General features: G+C 46.2%; 2 long non-coding RNA genes across 2 annotated transcripts; one reads left to right on the forward strand and one right to left on the reverse strand.

Annotated features, from left to right (window-relative positions):
• Positions 1–1,221: 1,221 nt before the first annotated feature.
• On the reverse strand, positions 1,222–8,678 carry LOC123377742. Its single transcript, XR_006582307.1, has 3 exons — positions 7,594–8,678; positions 6,088–6,174; positions 1,222–1,966 (listed from the first exon to the last, which is right to left on the reverse strand). It is a non-coding gene; the product is annotated as an uncharacterized LOC123377742 (long non-coding RNA).
• An 8,157-nt stretch (positions 8,679–16,835) lies between these two features.
• Positions 16,836–20,265, forward strand: LOC123377273. Its single transcript, XR_006582153.1, has 3 exons — positions 16,836–16,972; positions 18,070–18,109; positions 20,116–20,265. It is a non-coding gene; the product is annotated as an uncharacterized LOC123377273 (long non-coding RNA).
• Positions 20,266–22,809: the final 2,544 nt, after the last annotated feature.

A 22,809-nucleotide genomic window follows, 5' to 3' on the forward strand; every position in this document is an offset into this window, starting at 1 on the left:
CCCATTGTCAAAGAATCCAAACCCTTCTCTCCGACACCATCTGCGTAGCCATTCGTTGATTTCCACGATTCGACGGTCTCTACCCTGGCCTTTTCCTGCCACAGGGAGGATAGACGAGAACACCACTTGCGCCTCAAACTCCTTTATCCTTCTTCCCAGAGCCACGTAGTCTGCAGTGATACGCTCAAGGTCATTCTTGGCAGTATCATTGGTGCCCACGTGGAGAAGCAGGAAGGGGTAGCGATCCGAGGGCTTGATGAGTCTCGGCAGTCTCTCCATCACATCGTGAATCCTAGCCCCTGGCAAGCAGCACACCTCTCGGTTTTCCCGGTCAGGACGGCAGATAGATGACTCAGTCCCCCTGAGGAGAGAGTCCCCGACCACCACCACCCTCCTCCTCCTCTTGGGAGTGGTGGTCGTGGAACCCCCATCCCTAGGACAGCGCATCTCATGCCTTCCAATCAGTGGAGTCTCCTTATGCTCTGTTCCCTCAGGTGTATCATCCACTCCACTCTCTGCACTAGTACCTGTGGAGAGAACATGAAAACGGTTGCTCACCTGTATCTGTGTTTCTGGTACGTGGATGTTTCTGGTACTCTTTCCCCTTCTGGAAGTCACATGCCGCCACTTATCCTCGCTGGCCTTCTGTCCCCGCTGCGTAGCCTGCTCTGAATCTTCAGAACATTGTGCCCGCTGCAGCTGATCCTGACGTCTATCCAGGAAATCCTCATTTTCTTTTATGGAATGCAGGGTTGTTATTCGTTTCTCCAGACCTTGAATCTTCTCTTCCAAGATGGAGATCAGCTTGCACTTTGTACAGACAAAGTCGCTCCTATCCTGTGGAAGGAAGACGAACATGGCGCATCCTGTGCGGGTCACAACGGCGGATTGCTCAGCATCCATGGTCTCGTCCTTCTAAGAGCTCTCTCCAGGCGAACTCCCAGGCAAACTCCTTCTGTTTGCCTCTCTGCTGTTCGCTGCTCAGCTGGTTCACAGCTGACTGCCTTTTTATAACAGTCAGGCCCAGCTGGAACAAAGCACTCCCAAATCAAACTGGTCAAACAAGCAATCAAATAGCCTCGATGCCATAATTGTGACAATTTTGTTTTAAATTACGAAAAAGATTTGTATACAGGGGCCCCACAAAATCTAATAGCCCCAGGCCTACAGGAGAGTTAATCTGGTCATGCCTCTGACAGCACTGCAATGTCTGTGGTCCTATATCTGCCTCAGCCAGCCAAGCATACCCTCCACTCTCCTCTAGGTCTAGCAAAGAATTGAACTCCACTCTGGCCCTGCAGCTGTTCTTATACTAGCCTGCTGGGCCCTGACTGGCTGCTTCCCATACAGCCACTTTAGGCAGCTTGGAGGACCTCTCTACTGTCCTTTATGGGGCGGGGTGTGGCAGGGCCTCCAGCAGGGAGCCTCCGGACCTAGTTCACCGTGTCACACTCTGACTACTATGTGGTTGCATCCTGTCATATCATTCATACTGGAAGGAACTGTAGAAGCTTTCTATTTGGCATCTCACATAGCTGATACTCTTCATCTGTTTCAGTCCCCCTAATGTTAAGAGGCAGAAGATTAATACCATGTGTCAGTTCAATTCATCAGCAGGCTCCTTTGATCTCTAGTTGTCTATAAGACATTGGGCTTTGAATTCATCCATGTTCTACTGGATCAGCTTTTCATTGCAATGATGGCATTTCAATAGGGACATACTGAGACCAGCTCTGGAGGGGTGTTTTGTCTTATGATCCCGGTGCTCAAGCAGATGGGTTTGAAAGATGTGGAGGGAGAAGGAACAAGGAGATGAGAAGATGTATCATGCACACCATTTGTTTTTTTTCCAGATTGTCCATTTAGAATCCTCTGCTCTGGCGGTTAAAGTCTAACTCTGGATCCCAGTTTTCTACCATTTTGAATGAGGCAGGCCGTGTACCAGAAATGGAAGTCGTCTTGTTCACTGGGTGACAAAACAAAAGAGATTGCAAGGGGCATGATCAGTGTGAACAATGCAGTCAATGACTAGTGGACATAGACATGGAGTACAGAAGTTTCAGCACGTGCCTCTTCAGCAGAACTGATTTAAAGTCCCATTAAAAGTTGTTGGGCTTGCCTAAAGATGGGATGGACAGACTCCATCCTCAGTCTTTTATTATCCCTGCTTGTATGGGGGCACAATGATGGATTTCAAGAAGCCACATGTTAGCACAGTGTGTCTGATTGATTTGTAAATGTTTTACCAGTCCAAGAACAGATGACCAGAAGGAGAGAAAAGACAGTGAAAAAGGAGAACGCTTGTGTAAAACAGTGGAGGAGCTTCGAATAATGACTTCTGACTGAAGTCATAAAACAATAGCTTATTCCTGCCCCTCTGCAGGGTTCCCTGGTAATGGAGTCATTCCAAGAGCAAAAGTTACTCCAGTGGGACAGCTCAAAGGGACAGTTTTCAATCACACATCTGCCTAAAGAAACTGTGTCAGCCTATGGAGATGGGCAAGTGGCTCGCGGGGGGATTATGAGCAGTTTGCTGATAATGTGGGTTCCCTGGGAGATGCTTCCACCCAACCCTGGTATGCTGCAAAGAAAGCCACAAACAAAATACTGTCATCAGAATTGCTTAGGATAGTCACACCCCTTTCTGCTATCCCCTGTGTACCCACAAAGATGTCAAAATCATAGCTAGATACTGTATTGTGGATGTACAGTGGTGCTTCAGCCACCAATAGATATGTACAATGAGTCAAAATGAACTCAGCCTCCAATATAGAGAGATTCCATGTGCCCTTCCTGGCTTCTGCATCTGCCCCTCACAATACATTATGTGATATTAACTTCTGCCTCTGTTATATATACAAATGCAGTATAAATGTCTTCAGACCCAAAATATATACACAATGTGGTATAAATCATCTCCACTCCTCATCGATTGTACCTCAATACAGTCAGGGCATTTCCACTTATGATATTTGCTCCCAAGATGGTGAGCTAGTGCTTCAGTTTCCAATATACTGCGTATAATGATTCACACACACACACTCTATATTGGGAGCTGAAGCTCTATAAATTAGACACATATTTTCACTGTGCTATGCAGTACCTTGGACAAGATGATAAATTCATAAAATGTGGTTTTAAGACCTGATGGGAAAATACAATTTTCCACTGAAAGTAGAATGAATGGGAATCTTTTCACTGGCTTCAAGGGCAAAGTTTAGGGCCAACATGCATTAAATTTAGGAACTATATTGACTCTGCTTCTTTGTCCTCATGCCAGTTCATACTGTCCAATGCATATTGCTTCATCATTGTACCCCAGCTTTCTTACAGAGGCAGTAGTTACTCAAGGGATTAGTCTACTTATAGTGAAATATAAGTACACGTCTGAGATTATCTTTTCCAGATAATTTTCAACTGGGGAGAATGAAACTAGAAACGTTATTCTGTTCTATTCAAGTTCACATACAGCCATCATCATCATAGTATCTGAGCCCCTTCCACAAATGTGTGAGGTGATGGAGTGGCATGATGATTAGCCTTTGTCCAATGAGGTTTTTTCATTCTCCTTTCCTCTCCCTGGAGGAAATTATGTTCATTGGCATCCAGACTTGTGTGAGCAGTCACACAGACCTATACAGATGCATGTAGAGGATCATATGGAAGACACAACAGTACAAAATTCTGCAGTTGGAGGACTAACTAAGTAGGTGAGCAAAGTAATGGAAGAGAATCTAAAAGGACATTTGTAGCGAAGAAGCGTGGCCTCCGTCAGTGATTGATGGTAAGAGATGGCTGCGGCCCACCGGAAGTGGAAGGGCAACACAGGAAAAGGAAATATAAAAGTCAGGCCTTATAGCTCAGTTGGGCAGGAGACACTAAGTGAGACAGATGCATCCAACCTGTTGCTGGAGCCCGCAGAGGACCTCTGCCATACTGAGGGCTGGCCAGAGCTTCCAGGGCCACCACCACCTGACCGAGATTCTGAGGAGCTGCTGGGGCTGCTGCCTGAGGACTGGCCAGAGCTCCCTGATTCACCAGCCGACCAAGACACAATGAGCTGCTAGAGCTGCTGCTGACCACCAGTCCCGGGGAGATGGAGGACACAGGATGTAGGAAGCAGCCCACGAACAGCCAACTGTAGTTTGGCTGTGTGATTCCCTGCAGATCAGCCACAACACGCTGACCTGACTCCCTGATGACCCCAGTGGCAGAACACTTTGCCACTGTTAGGGCCCAGGGCTGCTACTCAGTTGGTCTAGGTCCCCCATCCCATGCCACCCCACTCCTGGGGTGGCAGCTTCCCGACCACAGGCCAGAAGGTCTGCGCTAGTCTACCATCTGCTAGAGCTAGGATGAGAGACCCTTTGCTGCTCTGCTCTGACTGCAGGCCAGAGCTCCAAACTGTGTGTTGCCTCACCCTGGTTGAGGGCCTGGGCTCATAGATGCTTTGCTGCTCTGTCCTACCCCAGGGCAGAGCCACTGACTGTTTGATGGGCCTTGGCTCTGGACTTTTTATTGCTCTGTCTGGCCTGAGAACCTGAACACTAGAAGCTGCTAATTTCCCCCCGGTTGAGATCACCCTTATAGGTGTGTGACAGCGAGGAGGTGTGGCCTCCCTCAGAGATGGATGGCGTGGGGCAGCCTTGCACTCCTACAACATCCCTTAAAGTGTTTTAATAGTTTATTTATTTAAGTGAAATTTACTCTCAAGGACCATTTCTAGACACTATTGTAGGATTTTAATGAAATTTTAGCTGCTCAAATTTGTTGCTGGCTTTAAGAAGCTACCAAAAAAGGAGAGGAATCCCATATTTGATGGGATAATAAAAGTGAGACATTGCTAGGATCATTTAAGGCAGAGGGAGACTTAAATGGTCCACACAGTTTCAGATCCCACCTCTATCACAGTAAATTCTGCACTGCCTACCATGATTATATGGATCAGGTGGTATCAACCCAGTTTCTAGTGGGCAGGAGCCGACATCGCCACCACAGGCAATAATTGGCCCCTTGTTGGATGTCTCAGTGGTAAGATCAAAGACCAAATGGGCCAAGAAGAGCTAAGATCTCCTAGAAGAGGTCACTCCAGAGCAGGATTAAGGCAAACATGAAAGATAGAGTGGGACAAGCTTGCATTGCCACTGTCTGTGCCCTGTTTCCTCTGTAGATAAATACAGAAAATTACACCAGCATAAAATCCCCAGTTTAAAAAGCATACCATGGTGTCATGGGGTCCACTCACTGCTAGTGACACCTCCTCCTGGTCACTCTGGAGGTTAGATCCAGCCAGGTGTTGCACCCTCCTCTGGTGGTGACTCTCCTGGTGTCCTCTCACACCCTATGCAACCCTCTTCATGACTTGCCCCTCTGGCCAGGTCACTATGCATGTTTCCCTTTTCACAGGTATCAAAGTCCTGCTATACCAAATGGCACTCTTCCCTTCACTGCTTTGACCATGCCAACCCCCCAGTGGCTGGTAAGGGAACCTGGCCTGCCCTGTACTCCAGGTTTAAGTCCAGGGACTCTATCTCTAGCAACAGTGGCCTTCTCACTCCCAGACCATGTTGCTTTTCCCCTGGACTCCTTACTTCACAGCTCTCCCTCTTGGCTCCCCCGCCAAAGCACTCTCATCTCAGGGAGTGACTGCAGACTACTCCCCTGCAGCCCCCTTCTGTTGCCAGCTACCTGGCTTTATATTTGCCCTGCCTGTTTCTTCTTAGCTGAGTGCAGCCAGCAATTATGTCTCAGCCCTCCCTGGCTTTCCTCTCAGTGCAGCCTATAGGCTAGTTGGCCTAATTGACCCTCTCAGGAGGATGCCCCATTACATATGTTCTGAGGTGCTATTTCTCCTGCTGCCAGCCTGGCGGGGCCCAAACTGCTGGACAAAGGACATGCAGTAGGACAGGAGGCTGTGCTTGAGGATTCATTGCTTTAGCATGGGCACAGCCCTACCATTGACACGCATAGGGCTTCTGTGCAAAGACTTGTCTCCAGTCAGTTTCAGCATCAGGGATTATAAAACTATGACTCCTACATGGGTCATCACCTAAATGACACCCAGCAGATTACTGCATCTTCACGTACCTTGGAAGTCAGGGTTTTAGCTCCTCCAAGTTTTCTTTCATTTCTTCCTATCCATCCTGGTAAGGTCCAGCTGCCTCCTGAGTGCCTCTGAGAAGTGAAGATAAGAAAAGATAAGTTTCACTGTCAGCGGGGGTTAGAGAAGGTTTCTGTGTGCAGGCCGAAGCTTACTATCCTCTTGCCAAAGGGACAGACACCTCAACAGAAACCTCCCATAGGAATAAAGACAAAAGGAAAGGCTCTTCTGCTTGTTGGCATCTCCTCTGCAGCCGCCAGCTGTGATCTACAATCTACTGCTCATTGTGGTTCTTGCCATCCCAGTGCAAGAGAAAGAAATCAACAGTCACTCGCCAGTATCTGAAGGAAGTAAACCAGGAGCTGGATGAAGAGCTCCGCCCATGGGGTCCTTGTCCATTAGACATTAGCAGTACCTGGGCTATATACCTCAGGTGAATTTCTTCACTGGTTTGGTGACAGATTTGGGAAGCTGGATTTTCAGGCTGCTCTTATGAATTTGAATTTTCAGCAAAGTACCAAACTCCCACGGCAAAGCCTGGGCTGTTTCTGTTGAATTCACACCAGGTGTCTCTGTGACTCATCTGGCCACCATTGCCATAGTAGCTGATCACCTCACAATCTTTACTGTATTTATCTCCCACATTCCAGGAGGCAGGACAGTGCTGTTATCCCCATTGCACAGATGGGGAACTGCAGCACAGAGAGGCTAGGGGACTTACCTAAGGTCACAAAGCAAGTCTGTGGCACAGCAAGGAATTGAACTTCGGTCTACTGAGTCCCAGGCTAGTTCCCTAACCACAGGGCCGGCCTTCTATCATTTGGAACTATGTTTTTCAATAACCCAAATGAAAACCAGTGCTGAGACTCATGTGTGAAAAGCCAGCACTGCAGGAATAAAATGTAATCACCAGACAATGAGTCCATGAAATAATGGCCTGCATTCCATCCTGGTGCCAATTAAAGAAAACCAAGGGACATAAAAGCAGTTTAGCAATGTGCCTGTAATGGGGTCCCCATTCACCGCTAGTGCACCTTCGCGTGACTAGAGCTGGGAAAGCAGCTCTCCCAGCATCGGTTGCCCCCTTCTGCTTACTGCTCACTCTGTGATAGTCTCTCTCCCAGTAACTTGGTCCCATTAGTACACCCCTTCCTTGGTTGCCAAGTCCAACAGGACCACTCTTCTGCTGCTTTTTCTGGGCGGTGCTTTGCCCCAGCTCTGTGCCACTATCCCAATGGCTGGCAGGGGAGCCTGGGCCTCCCCCCTACACCAGCTTCTGGCCCAGAGACCCTATAACCAGCAATACAGGCCTGCTTAGTCCCCATCCCTGTTGTTGTTTCTCTGAGCTCCCTCTTACCCAGCCTCTCTTTCTTCCCTTGCCTGTCTCTGGGTTTACCAAAGGAGTCTATTCTACTCCCTGTGGCTACTTCACCCCATCCTAGCCTCTTGCTAGACTCCTTACTCCAGGGCAGGATCTCAGGGCTTACTCTTACCCTGGTCTGCCTCTTTGTCCTGATGACCTCCCAGGGAGGTGACTGCAGCCTCCTTCCCCTGCAGCCTTTTTCTGCTTTCAGTTTCCTGGCTGTAGACTGCTGGCCCAGCACTTCCACCCCTGGGCTTCCCTCTTAATTAAACCAGGCCCTCCCTCTCACAGGTGATGCCAGGTAATCTAATTGGCCTCTCTGGCCCTCATTAACCCTATCAGGGCTGGTGCGGGGCACACATCCCATCATAGTGCCATTGCTATTATTATTTATTCCTCATGGGGTAATGCCTAGAGGCCCCTATTATAAATCTGGGATCTGCTGTGCTAGGTACTGTACAAATACATAGCAAAAAGACTGTCCCCACTCTGAAGAACTTACAATCTAAGTCTAAGACAAGAGACAACAGATGGATACTGTGACACTCTGTATCTCGGGGGAAACACACTACTCCCCTATGTTCATCCTTATAATATGATTGTGTGGTATCTAATGCATGTTTTTCATGTCCGGTTTCTTCAGAAGGCTCAGGATGCATGGAGCATTGCTGTTATAGTAATGTTACAGTAATTTTTTTATAGTAATGTTATAGGTTGTAATTTCATGTATATAGTTATAAGGCTCAAAATGTGTCCTCGTGGCTTAAAACAAGCCCAGGCAAAAACTCTCGAAGAGCAGAGGGGCAGTTCACACCTCATCAGGGCAGGTATGGGACAAACACAACCCAGCCTCACAGGAACAAAGGACACTGACCTAGGCAGCAACAAAGGATCTGTTGGACTTTCAAGGGAGTCACCCCCATTCCTTTGGTCAGTTTGGGATTACGATGACGTAATGATCACCTGACTCAGAAGGGGGGGGCAAAGCCAAGAGGGAAGAAAGAACATGATAAAGGGGAGAGATGTTTGCCATGCTGGCTCTCTCTTCCACCTACATCTACAAACACTACCATTAAGTGACTGAAGCACTGATCAAAGGGGAGAGCCTGGCTGAAGGGCAACCAGCCAGCCTGTGGTGAGAAACATCTCAGTTTGTAAGGGCAATGAAAGTGTTAAGATCAACTTAGAATGTGTTTTGTTTTTATTTCATTTGACCAAATCTATCTTTGTAGTTAATAAATTTGTTTGTTTATTCTACCTGAAGCAGTGCATTTGATTTGAAGCATGTCAGAGACTCCCCTGGGGATAACAAGCTGGTATATATAAATTTATTTGTTAAATTAATAAACTTATATAAGCTTGCAGCATCCAGTGGGCTTAACTGGACACTGCAAGATGGAGGTTCCTAGGATTGTGTCTGGGACCAGAGATATTGGCTAGTGTGATCCTGTTGCACAATCCAAGGAGCAGCTTACATGCCAGAGGCTGTGCATGAGAACAGCCCAGGAGTGGGGGTTCTCACAGCAGAGCAGGGGAAGGCTGGTTCCCAGAGTCAAGGTCTGGAGTGACCTAGCAGATCACCAGTCCGGATAACACCAGGGGAATGCCACTGTTACAACAAACCAACTGGGAGGCACAAGGAAACACTGAGACAAGCATTGAAATAGCTTTAAAAATATCGCCTCACTGGGATTTTCCTAGAATGATAGAAATGGGGGACAGAGAAGACCTGTTTCTGTAGCTTATCTCAGCCATGCCCCCAGCCAGTAAAGATTGTTCCCTATATTATATCCTCTAGTGCTTTTTCTGTTCTGGTCTTAAAAAGAGAAAGCAATAGGGCATCATTGGGAGACTATTCCAGAGCCTAACTCGGTCATTTCTTGTGCCCTTGTTCAATCCATCTCATTGCTACAAACCGTACCCCTTTCATCCCCCCCGAACAATTCCTCTCTTTCCTTTGAGCCAAGCTCGGCTCTTGGATGGGTACACCAGGCACCCGCTGGCACTGATGGGACTTGTATGCTTGACACTGAGGGTACAGTATTGCCCTTGGCATTTAGAACCTTTCTTGTCCCTGGTCCCAGATGTTGCCCACTCAACACAGGGTAACATGATTAGGCTTCGCAGAATTCCATTTTAATTTTTTTATAACAACAGCAAATAATATCAATGTTCATTTTTGAGCATTTTTTTCTATTTTTATCAATTTAAATGTTCAGTTATGGCAAATTATGGGCAGCGGTCAGACAGCAATTATTTAATGAACGTGGATGTTGAGATTCAAAAAGTTAAAGCTTTGTAACTGTTAAAATGCAACTTGTCAACATCACATAGCAAAATGTACGAAGAAAATATCCTTAAATTGAATTCTGCTCTGTCCTTAAGCAGCATTTTTTGTACTTTGCCTACCAATACATTTCTGTTAGTAGCGATGGAAATATGTTTTCACCGGTTTGTTTGTGTATGGTGAAATCAAAGCTTACTCACATCTACCGTTAAAAATCTAATCCTTCCAAGCCCATTTCTGGTACCTTTGAACCCTATGGATTCAGACACACAAGGATTCCTTGTGCAGTGCTGCCAATCCCAAGCATTCAGAAATCATGAGACAGGCTTAAAATCATGATATTTTCAAAATGTGGAGTTCTTCTTTGCCTTCTGGGTTCTGAGCCTTTAGGGTACACTCAGGTCATGTTTTCAATGCAAATTGAGATTCTCAGGTAACCCCCTTAACTCCAGGAGCTGGGATTTTAAGATATAATCCACTATCATGAGACTCATAATAGCATCGTGAGAGTTGGCAGCTCTGCTATTCGCCACTGATCATTTATTTATTTTTAATCCCCATATCGGTGCTCAGGATTTTGGACCAGGTGCCAGAGTGAAACAACGCCCAGGTGGGATGCAGGGAAAGAGGCATGGAAAAGGGAAGTGCTTAAGAGCAACAATTTATCCCTTGAAGCTCTCTGGCCATATTTCATCTCTAGCTTTAATATTTGTCCTGTGTGTGCAAACAGAGAAAGCAGGTAATTGCAGGATCAGCCCTCTCCTGCTTGACAGCTGACAGTCACATGATCTCCTAGGCCCCAGACTCAGTTCCCCGCCCCTGTCTGGCCCAGTTGCTGCTGCTGTTGCCCTGGAGCCTGGGGTGGGGTGTGTGTCTGGATCTGTGTGTTGGGAGGAGAGGTTGTGATTGCCTAAAGCAAACCTGGCCAGGAAAGGCTTTTCATCTCCTCCCTGAGGAGAACCAGCCGCCTGCTGTCAGGGCCCTGGCTGTGGAGAATAGCTGTACACAGTAATTACTGAAAGCTAACACACACCAGAGCTGGGGGTTGCTAGCAATATGGTGAGCATGTCAAGACCAGGTACCGATTAAAGCCCTCTGAGCAGATGGAAGTATGGGCTGCTGGATTTGGAGGAGGGCAGGGGCTGAGTTTTAATACTCCTTAACTTGCAAAGTGGGGGAAAGGTATTATTAGGGTTAGCCCCTGCCTCCCACCCAGCCTATCCCAGCCCTCACATTGAGAGGAAAGGTTTATTACACTGGCCCAAGACAAGAAAAGAAATGGAGAAGAATTTAGTACTGGGTCAGGATTTAATAAAAGACAGAGTGACACTGACAGGGTATAATTACCTCTGTCATTCAGCCCCCCTCCGACCTCACCCCTCACGGACAGGACCCCTCACTTCCTGTTGCAGCCAACACTGTTGATTTTTATTCTAATCTCACTGAGCCTCCCTCCCGATTTGGAGGCGATGGTCTCCTGCAGCTAGAGCTGCTTTCTTAAATGCCGCCAGCTGTGCCCGGCATACAGTGGTGAGATACAGATGTGCACAAGCCACTCACAGCCTTGCCACAGCACTCTCCACAGGCAGTGCCATAGTGGTGAAGTTAAGCAGTGGGAAAGATGTCACATCAGACAGTCTGTGCTTACTGATGCATTCAATCCTTTGGGACTTCCTGGCTTTTTTTTTTCACTCCCTGAACCTCTCTGTCTGTGCAGCCAGCTGAGGTACTTGTGTCTGAGCAACTCACAATGTATTTACCCTCACAACATGCCCAGGAGGTAGGGCAGTGCTGTTATCCCCATTGTCTTGGTGGGTAACTGAGGCACACAAAGGCTAAGTGACTTGCCCAAGGTCACATAGGTATCTGTGGTGGAGGAAGAACTTGAACCTGACTCTTTGGATTCCCAGGCTGGCATGTTCACTGCTGCCCAATTGCTCCACCCAGAAAGCAGGGAAGGCCAGGTACCCAGTGAATGTAACAAAATAAACAGCATTGCCTTTGGCATCTCAGCAACTGGAACCTGGCCCTAAATCTGGTACAGCCCTAGGGAATCAGAGACATTAGGGATGGAAAAGATTGTTTGCTCCAGGTGAAAGGATGTGATCAATAAAGCTCCTAGTTACCAGAATGTCGCTCACTACAGAATCTCTGGTCCTAATTCTCTGTCGGTCTGTTCCTGAGCTGGACACAGTAATGGGAGAGGGTGATGGGATAGGGAAAATATACTTTTGGGCCACTTTAAACTCCTCACTCTACTGTCAGAGTGGCCTCAGGGCTGCTCTAAATTATGTTCTGTTTTGTTTGGGCTGTGGGAAGCAGGGAATAACTGGAATGCACTGTATCCTGGCCACACCCCTCTCTGCCTTCCACTTTGCCCTCTGGCCTACCTCATATATGCTGCTGAGGCAGTGGCTGAGAGCGGGGCCAGCAGAGGGCTGCTCTGGCAGCTCAACAGCAGTGCAGGATCCCCCTCACACAAGGATATTTCCCAGGAGCTCTTTCAGCCCCCTTTATGTGGCCAGCATGGCATAATGGGGCCTTAGTGGAATGGAGAATGGTCCCTAAGTGCCTCAGCTTAAGGAATTTGAGGTTACCAAATGATCAGCGTCCAGATGAAGTGCTACCAAGCTGGACTGGGCAAACCTTCCCTTCTCTTCATGGAGCCCAACCCAGAGCTTCCTTGGTCTGCACTGCAGGCCTGGAGCTTTGGCTTAGTTAATTGTCCAGAACACTAGTTGTGTCTCCTAAATGTCTGAACCTCTAGGGCCTGCACATGAGACCAGCAAAATCCCCAAAACTGGCTTGTCATGAAATTTCTGACCAAGCTGGCAATACCTTGGGAACAGCCTTATCTGCAGAATTTTGATGCTTCTATTTCAAGCAGGATGTGCAGAGAGCCATGAAAACTGGCAATAAAAAAGGAACCACGTTTCCAAACTTCAAAAACAAATCCAATAAGTCACCCTCATACACTTCAGCAGTGCATGGGTTAGGGTTACAGTTAACAGACATGCCTGGTAATTTTGCTGGGCTCAGGGTTGTGGTTTTGCATCATAGTGAGCAATGTGGTGTGTGCATTATGTTACTACACTTGTTGCTGAATGGGACTTGTGGGAGGAGTGGAATGTCAGTTGGGATGGGTGGAAATTGAAGTATGTTAGGGAAGGATAGTTTATCTGGACAGTTTCTTGCAGTTTGGTTAGGCGGGTCTTGCTCTTAAGCAGCCTTTCTTGGTGTTGAACAATGTTGTTTTGTTTACTAGGAGGTATAAAGCAAAAAAAAATATTTAGAGTCCAGGTTAAACTGGCAGTTCTTGAAATTAGAAAAATCATTTGTCCTGTAAATGGAATGTGTTTTACTCTGGAATCACCAGAAGAGAATAGGCCCGGACCTACATGATGGGATAAATCATGGGCTTCAAAGCAAAATACAACAGAACTGGGCTCCTATTCTTGGGTCTGCCACAAATTCCCTGTGTGACTTTGGGCAAGTCACTGCCTCTTTCTGCCTCAGTTTCCCCATGTAATAGTACATCCCATACTGGAGGTGTTGTGAGCCTTAATTCACCATTGTTTGTGAAGTGCTCTGAGATCCTCAGACAGAAGGATCTAGAGAAGGGTGAAGTGTTACGAGTATTGTCTTTACATCATTTTACTGATGGTAACTGCAATTCAGTATGTTGGATTGGGGAGGGGGCAGGGTGTCAGCCGGTGTCTAAGAGACTGGCTTTTCAATTTTCAATTCCTCCCTGCTGATGTCTATTGGCTGGACACCAGATTGCGCTCAAGGGATGGTCTTTGGGCATATCAGGTGACCACGTCTTGTATTGTTGGGTTCTTTTGAGCTTCTCCGCTACATTTCTGTCCCTGTGCCCTATGACAGGGATCAGGTTACATGGCCTTCACAATGCACCAGCCATCTATTATTCAGTCATTGTGTGCTACCGTATATACTGGTATACAGGTTGCTCCTGATTGCAACTACAAGAGCAAGCCTGGACTTCTTTTTCACCGGGAAAGCTAGAGCCTGTAAGTGGATGACACATCCTAACCAGGGAGACAGACGGAGAATCGCACATCACCCAATGTGAATTATTAGGGCCTGAGGAGAATGCCAGCGGAAACGTCTCTGTGGCTACCAGAGCTCCGGTAATGCTTTAGATGGTGACAGTGAAACCCACTCACATGAATTCCTGTCAGAGGGGTTGGTGTATTAAACCAGCACTCTTCCTGTGCACTAAGAGATACCCAGGGAACCTCTTACTAAATTAGATCATGAGAGAGGAGAGACTAGCCTCCCAGGCTACCAACTAGAGAAGCTAGAATAGAAACCTAATCCAATCAGAATAAACCACTGTGCTGGTATGCTCTGGGGAGGACTGTGTTCACTAGGGCTAGAATTAGTGGGGTTCTTACAAAGTAATGAATGGCATAGAGTTTGGGTTCTTCTCTTCAGATCTTCGTTCACATCTTCTTTCTGATAATGTCAGAGCAAGGGGGCATGCAGTGAAACAGAAAGGTGAAAATTTCAGAACTGATCAAAGGAAATATCTTATCACTAGAGCTGGCTGAAAATCTGCTGGAAAATAAGTTTTGTCAAAATGGAAACTTTCCACGGGAATGTGTCAATTTTGACAAAATTTTGTTTAAAAAGAATTGGAACAAAGCATTTTGACGATGTCATGGTACGTTTTGACATCATCAACATGGAAACTTTGATTCCTCATTTTGAAATGACTGTTTGTTTCAATATTTTTAAATTTAATTTCAAGTATCAGAGGGGTAGCCATGTTAGTCTGGATCTGTAAAAGCAGCAAAGAATCCAGTGGCACTTTATAGACTAACAGACGTTTTGCAGCATGAGCTTTCGTGGGTGAATACCCACTTGCATCCGACGAAGTGGGTATTCACCCACGAAAGCTCATGCTGCAAAACGTCTGTTAGTCTAATTTAATTTCATTTACTTTTTAAAAATCAAAAATGGAAAGAAATGGTTTGATTTTGTAGAATCCAAACACTCCAATTACCCAAAAGAATTTTTTAAAATAATTCTGTTTCATGGAAAATTTCAATTTTTGTTTTTGTTTGTGTTCATTCCACTTGGAGGAGATTTGAGGGCTCTGGTAAGATTAGGTTCTAAAATAACAAGGTCAGATACTCAGGTGGTATAAATAGACATGACTCCTTGAACTCAAAGAGCTACTTCAGTTTATACCAGCTGAGAATCTAGTCAATGGTCTGTGGTCCTTTCCCATGCATGGTCTTGGAGGGTAAGCATGAGGGCTAGGATCCAAGAACTTCTGATTTCAAACTAGTTCTCATAAAGGAAGAACCACTCCAAACAACCGTTGAGAATATGAACTGAACTCACAGATTGAACCCTGTCCGAGACGTATGGTTCTGTTTGGAAATAGGGCCAGTCCTCAGCTGCTGTACACTGGTCAGTGGAACTACCGCTGACTGACACCAGCTGAGGCTCTGCCCGTGTTTATACATCATTCATTTTCTGTTTCTCTGCATATGTAGCTCTGTCTGGGGCAGGAGTTGCTGAAATACCAGGAGGAAGCCTACTTTTGGGAGATTTTCAGTCCAGGAGATCCAAGAGGATCTCCATGTAGTGGGTGTATGGAGATCCAAGAGAACTGGATAATCCATGTAGCTGCCATGTAGTGGGTGTATGAACCCAACTTTAAACCCACTTAGATTCACCCATTCATACTCTGAAGAGGTCCACCAAAGATTTAGGTATCTGAGACCTCAGATTTGACATCACATACTCTTAGCTCCCAGCACCTGTTTCCATTCATAGTTTCTATAAGTAGCTGGGTCAGGCTCAGGAGGAATAACAAGAAATACAACACCCACACAAAAGGCATTAGGGACATGGCCAAACTCACTGGCACTCCTCTCCCACTACACTTCCCAGGGCTCACCTTCACAGTTACATGGAAACCTGGTTTAGCCAGGGCTGCCTAGTCCACATTGGGGTTTTCCGGTGAGCCTCATTCACCTTGGTTCCGATCTCTCAATGGGTGAGCTTAACAGAGATGTCTTGGTTTTTAAAAATAGTTAATATTTAAATATTAATTGAGCCATTAATTACATCTGAGCCCCAGAACAAAACATCCATGAATGATTAATGAGGAGGCCTATGGTAAATGTCTCTAATAATTCACAAAGCAACAGGGCTCAGTATTTTCAATACAGTTTATTCAATGAGAGAAAAGCAGGAAAGGAGTAGAGCAAAAGCAGGCAAACGAAAGGATAACAAAGGAAGGAGAGGAGCTAAAAAGGGAGAGAAGGCAATTTGGGCTATGTTGCATCGATGATGCACTGCATTAGCCCTGTTCATCTGAGGACCTCAAGACCTCCTGCGGTCCCTTCCAACCCTGATATTCTATGATTCGATGATTCTAACTCTGCAAACATTAACTGAGATCTTTAACATTCCTGTGGATTGGAACGTATTATCATCCCCATTGTGCAGAGGGAGAAACTGAGGCAAAAGCAGGCTGAGGCTCATCCAAGGCCACACAATAAGCCACTGGCAAATTTGGGAGTAGAACCAGGGAGTCTTGGTCCCCACATGCACTGCTCTAAAGCATTTGCCTGATATGCATTTATGGTTAGAGCACTTTATGCAAACATCTTTGCAAGTCAGTTCTTGCACCACGCAGTGTAAAGCTGTCATTTGATTTGATCACATTGTGCAGAAAATTCAGATGACAACCTAGCAGCTTTTTTTAAAAAAAGACAAGCCTTTTTCCAGGATTTGCCTGGTATCATTTGGGGAAGCTGCTGGCATATAAATATTCATGTTATCTATGCAAGGCATGGAAAATGGACAAAGAAGGATGTTTGTATGTAATTACAATTTATTATCTGTACCACAGTAATGCCAAGAGGCCCGACTCACAGAGTTGTACTAACTGTACACACATATGACAAAAAGACAATCCTTGCTCCAGAGAACTTACAGCCTAAATAATGTCTCTGTGCTTCAGTTTTCCATCTGTAAAATGGGCATACTAATGACTCCTTTCTCCCCTTGTCTGGCTTGTCTATTTAGATTGTAGGTTCTTTGGGGCAGAGACTGACTCTTAACATGTGTATGTACAGCACCTAGCACAACGGTACTATTGGAATCATCATCATCATTGCAGAACTAGCAGTAGAAGAACTACCAATAACAACAAAATTCATCCAGTAGAACACAAATGGTGAGCTTCCTAGCTGTGCTCTATCAGTGGAGGCTTCTCAGGTTGGTTTGCCAGGACAGGCTTTTCCTGGCCAGTTTAATGTCAAATTCATTATGATATTTATCTGCTGCTTTAGATCTGATTCAAAGCCTTTTTTTGAAGTCGGTAAGGGTCTTTCCATGGATTTCAGTGCTGTTTGGATCAGGCCCTCCAACAGCCTCAGAGCATAGCTTTAAGTATCAGTTTTGCAACCCTGCTTTCTGATACCACTGGTCTCTGCCGTTCTTTACTAAATATACTCAATGCATAGTAAATTGAAATCCATTAAAATGAATACGGGCTAGTGGATAGATAGATAGATAGATAGATAGATAGATCTGCAAAACATTGGCAAATCTGCATAACCAGTTACCATTGTTCCTAATGCTTTCAATTTATCCTAATAGACAGTTAATGAATACTTTATAAAGCCTTTAATGGGGTATTTTAAAATCAATGGCACTATTTTATTGCCGTTTGTATTATCTTTATTTGGATGGTGTCTTAGCACTCTGATGCCCATTGATCGCATGACCTGATCAATGGGACAAGATTTCATTTTAACTACATTGAGATGGACAAGGAACACTGTGTCTGGGTGTGTGTGTATGTGGAAGAGGGATCCTACTTAATGTTTTTGAGGGGTTAGATTGTGCAATTCTTACTAATATCAGTGAACATTTAATAATCTCACTGAAGTCAGTGAAACTATTTGTGTGAGTAAATGCTCACCAACATGATTAAGGGCTACAGAAGCTAAACCTAGATGTTCTCCCCACATTAATCATCTCTTGTAGTTTGGCTACTAAATTTTCTGATGGGCAATTGGGCCTGATAAATCAATTATCTTCAATGGTTCTTAGCCAATCAGCAGTGCTATGCAAGGGAGAGATCAGCAGAGTTATGACATATTTTTGCTCACCACATTTAGATGCTACTCTGTAGCACCTAGATACTATGGTGATTATACTTAGATAGACAGACAGATACATTTGAGGTTTAACAAGTTATTCTGTCCATTTCAACTTGTATGGTTTCACATCCATTGATTTTTCTTTCATGTTTTTGGCTTGCTCCAGTTCAACATGGCACACATAGGTGATATTTGCAACAAAAGTGGTGAGTTCCATTAATCTTGGTGCATTATACATGGGCTTGATTGGAAGAGGGGTTGTTTGACCATGAAGATCAACCATGAGTCAAAGGTGTCACACATGTAATTGAAATCAAAACAAATCACAGATCAACCAGGGGGAAATTGAACCAATCCAAAGATGGCAGCAAGTTCCACTTGGTTTGTAGAGCCTGGAAAGTCTTGAATGAAATTTGACAGTTTATTCCATGGTCAAACATGGAAAAGTCAAGATTGGCAGGGGGAAAGACTTTTATTTAAAAGGTTTGTGCAGCTCTAGTGGTTAGCCAATCAGATCACCAGAATGAACTTTCCTAAACATCTTATATGAATGGGTATGCAGCCCAGAAGGCCCCTCTCTTTGAACTTAATATTCAGATGTGGCCTCTAATTTTGCAGACATGGGTTTGCACAATCCAGACTGCAGTGCAGAGATAATTAGGCCTTCAGTGGTTCCTACAGGGGTTTCTCCTGCACAGTTCTAGTTTGGGGCTGCAGCATAAAGTGGGTACCAGGCCCAGTGGCTACATAGCAGCATCTGGCATTTAGGTTTGTGCTTTAGTGGAGCTAGATGTTATTTCTGCTTCCATTGTTTAAAGGGAGGAGGGCTCCCTTCTGGATGCTCACCACTACCCCTCGCTCCTTTTGCTGCTGTACTCACCCTTGGGGTTCCTGTAATTTTGTTTCTTTACCAGAACTCTCTTGCCTTTCTTATTGCAGAGATTAGTGTGCTCAGGAAATGCATGTTCTATATTGTTTAGCCAACAGAATGTTGGGAATCATTAAGAAAGGGATAGATAATAAGACAGAAAATATCATATTGCCTCTATATAAATCCATGATACGCCCACATCTTGAATATTGCGTGCAGATGTGGTCGCCTCATCTCAGAAAAGATATATTGGAATTGGAAAAGGTTCAGAAAAGGGCAACAAAAATGATTAGGGGTATGGAATGGTTACCGTATGAGGAGAGATTAATAGGACTGGGACTTTTGAGCTTGGAAAAGAGACGACTAAGGGGGGATATGATAGAGGTCTATAAAATCATGACTGGGGTGGAGAAAATTAATAAGGAAGTGTTATTTACTCCTTCTCATAAAATAAGAACTAGGGGCCACCAAATGAAATTAATAGGCAGCAGGTTTAAAATAAACAAAAGGAAGTATTTTTTCACACAGCCCACAGTCAACCTGTGGAACTCCTTGCCAGAGGATGTTGTGAAGGCCAAGACTATAACAGGATTAAAAAAAGAACTAGATAAATTCATGGTCCATCAATGGCTATTAGCCAGGATGGAGAGGGCTGGTGTCCCTAACCTCTATTTGCCAGAAACTGGGAATAGGCGACAGGTGATGGATGACTTGATGATTACCTGTTCTGTTCATTCCCTCTGGGGCACCTGGCATTGGCCACTGTTAGAAGACAAGATACTGGGCTAGATGGACCTTTGGTCTGACCCCAGTATGGCTGTTCTTATGTTCATGTTCTTATTGTTGGGGGAAGGCAGCTATTCTGGGTTTGGCTAGAATTGGGAGCTACCTAGGAGAAATGCTAGAAGGTTGGGCTAGTGGTATAAGGTTATAAGTGGTTTCCATGGGTCAGCTTCTTTGGAAGGAGATTCTCTTTGTTCCCGGTAATCAGAATTAGACTGATCTGTGTGTTCTGTCTGCCAGCTGGTGGCCAGACCCTCCATGGAGCCTACACATTTCTAGAGCTGCTACCTCTGAAATAGGGCACCAAAGCCTAGGGCCCATTGATTTCAGTGGGAATTAGGCTCCTAAATCCCTTTGAGGATATGGGCCCAAATCCATTTGAACAATGTATGACTTTTCCAGTAAACATTCCCCGAAACCCCAGGAGCCTTCTCCCTATCCAAATCAAGGCATTAATTCCCCTCGCCCCAAAGCCCTTGTCTGCTGCTTGCATGGAAGTCCAAGCATTTAGAAATTCACAGAACAACCACTCTCTCCTCTCCTCCTTCATTTCCAAAGCACCAGCCCTGGCTGTGAGCTTCACAATGGAAGTTAATCTGCTGGCTACTGATCTCTCCAGCAATAAGGGATAAGAAGAGGAACAATATGGAGAAGGCCTGTGGGTCAGGCCCTGGCCTAGAGGGCTTGTAGTGAGGTGGCCTGGCTCCCGGCCGCACCTGAGAGGGATGAGCCAGAACAGCCGCCACAGTGGGCGGAGCCACAGCCGCCTGTCCCCGCCTGCCCCGGAAGTCAAGGGGCGGGACAGGAAGTATAAAGGCCCAGGCCCAGCGCTCAGTTGCTGCCTGGCAGCTGGAGAGGACAGATGCTCCTGACCGAGCTCCTGCTGGACCGAGCCTTCCCCAAGCCCGGTACCCTGAGGAGGACTGGCCGAGCCTTCCCCGAGCCTGGTACCCCGAGGAGCTGCCCGAGCGTCCCCCCAACCTGAGTCCGGAGGAGCAGCCCGACCTATCCAGCCCTCAGTACGCCGAGGAGCCCATGGTGTGGGACCCTGCTGCGGACACCAGTGATGAGCAGGTACCCATGGAGGAGGAGATGGGAAGTAGCCCCTGGGTGGCTACCGCAGATTTTGAGCCGATGTTGGTGTGTTGCGGTCAGGACCCCACCGACGCAGCAGCAGACTAACTGCTGCTGTTAGGGCCCTGGGCTGGGACACAGTGGAGTGGGTGGGCCTGTGTCCCCCCTGCCACCCCACTCACGGGTGGCAGTCTCCCCCTCAAACCAGCGCTCCGGCATAGAAGTCTGGACTTACCTGCTGTTTGCTCAGCCCCTGCCTGAGGGTCTGAGCCCCTGAACTGACTGTTTGTTTTGTTCAGCCCCTGCTTGAGGGCCTGAGCCTGTGAACTGCTGTTTGTTGCCCCGCCCTGACCTAGGGCTGGGCTTCCCTGACTGTTTGTTGTTGCTCAAGCTCCTGCCTAAGGACCTGAGCCCCAGAACTGCTGTCTGTTGCCCTGCCCTGACTGAGGACTTGGGCTTAAATTACTGTTTGTTGCTCAGCCCCTGCCTGAGGGTCTGAGCCCTCAAACTACTGTTTGTTGCCCCGCCCTGGCCTAGGGCTTGGGCTCCACTGACAGTGTGTTTTTCTCAGCCCCTGCCTGAGGGTCTGATCCGGTGGACTACCATTTGCTACCCCCGCCCTGACCCAGGGCTTGGGGCCTTAAATACTGTTTGTTTTGCTCAGCCCCTGCTTGAGGGTCTGAGCCTAGGAACTACCATTTGCTGCCCTGCCCTGACCTAGGGCTTGGACTTCAGAGACTGAACTGATTATGTGGCCCCGCATAGTGAGGTGGCCTGGCTCCCGGCCACACCTGAGAGGGCCGAGCCCCAACACTGGACCTTTACAGGGCTCTTAACCCTTTGCCTACCAAAACTCTCATGGAACCTTCCTGGAAGAATTCTGTCTGTCAGCCAGGACAATCGGACTTAGAAAGCGAGATAAAATAAACCATCTCATCAGCCAACTCACTAATATATTTCCACACAATGCATTCCCTTTCCTCTTTGCAAGAATGGTAACCAGTGCAATGCTTATGCTCATAACAGACCCACTCTCAGGAACACAGAGCCCTAAGTATATAATGCTGTAGTGGGTTTTACAAAAAGCACATTGCCCAGGTTACTGAATAGACCTGGTCACTTTTCCAGCTGGAGTGCCACTGGGCAAGCAGGGCAGGAACACAATGGCACCAAAAGTCTACAGTTCTCCATGTGCCAGGCTTCCCATGCTACAGGCAGCATGCCAGACAGAGTATGACAGACACAGTCACGTTTCCTTGCAGGACAGCGAGAGAAGTCAGTGTGGGGCCAGCTGATGGCAGGATGGGTGACTTCATTCTCCAGGACTATTATTCCCACACTAAAAATAAAACTAATTTATGGTTCAGGTATGGTTTGAATTTTGGCTCCAAAATTGAGTCTCTTTCTATCTAATGCAACTGGTCACCTGTTCCTAGCACAGCAATCACTTATACTATTCTGATGTAAAAGAAACAACATTATAACATCACTAAGGGATTTCCACTCTGTCTTTCAATCAATACTTTGTCCTTCTGCTATGTCCAGGTATTACAATCCTTGGATGAAAAATGGTGCATAAAAGTAGAGCATCATTATTGCAGGACACATTAGCTAAGATACCTACACAGTTGTGACTCCATTCCCTAGGAAAGGCTAATAAACAGGGTCTAGTAAGTAAAAGTTTGCTTTGCCATCCACAGTATACATACCTGCTTAGGTTTGTTGCATGCATGGGGCTAAGTACTGAAGTGGATTCATTCATGCACTGACATTTAGCCATTGGAGAATGGAGGTAAAATCTTGCCTAAGTCACATAATTGTAATGTAGCCTCCTGGTTTGACATCCTCCCTTGTCCGCATAACAAAAGCATCACACATAATGCTACTATTGTTTAGCACTTATGTGTCATTATCATCTCCAGAAGGCCTTAAATACATTCCAAGTATTTGTGTAGCTCTCATCTCCATCTCATCTGAGTGCCTCCCCATCAATGATGGAGTTAGGTGCTCAATACCCTTGTGAGTTACTATTCACATTTTAACAAGGTTCAGGGTAGGTTAAGTGACATGCCCAAGGTTGCACAGAAAGTCTGTAGCTAAGCTGGAAATTGACTGCTAGTCTTCAGACTTTCAAGACCATGTGCCATCCTCTAGAGCATCCCATTTACCTAGTACATG

This window comes from Mauremys mutica, chromosome 9 (genome assembly GCF_020497125.1).
Source record: "Mauremys mutica isolate MM-2020 ecotype Southern chromosome 9, ASM2049712v1, whole genome shotgun sequence".
Taxonomy (NCBI): domain Eukaryota; kingdom Metazoa; phylum Chordata; order Testudines; family Geoemydidae; genus Mauremys; species Mauremys mutica.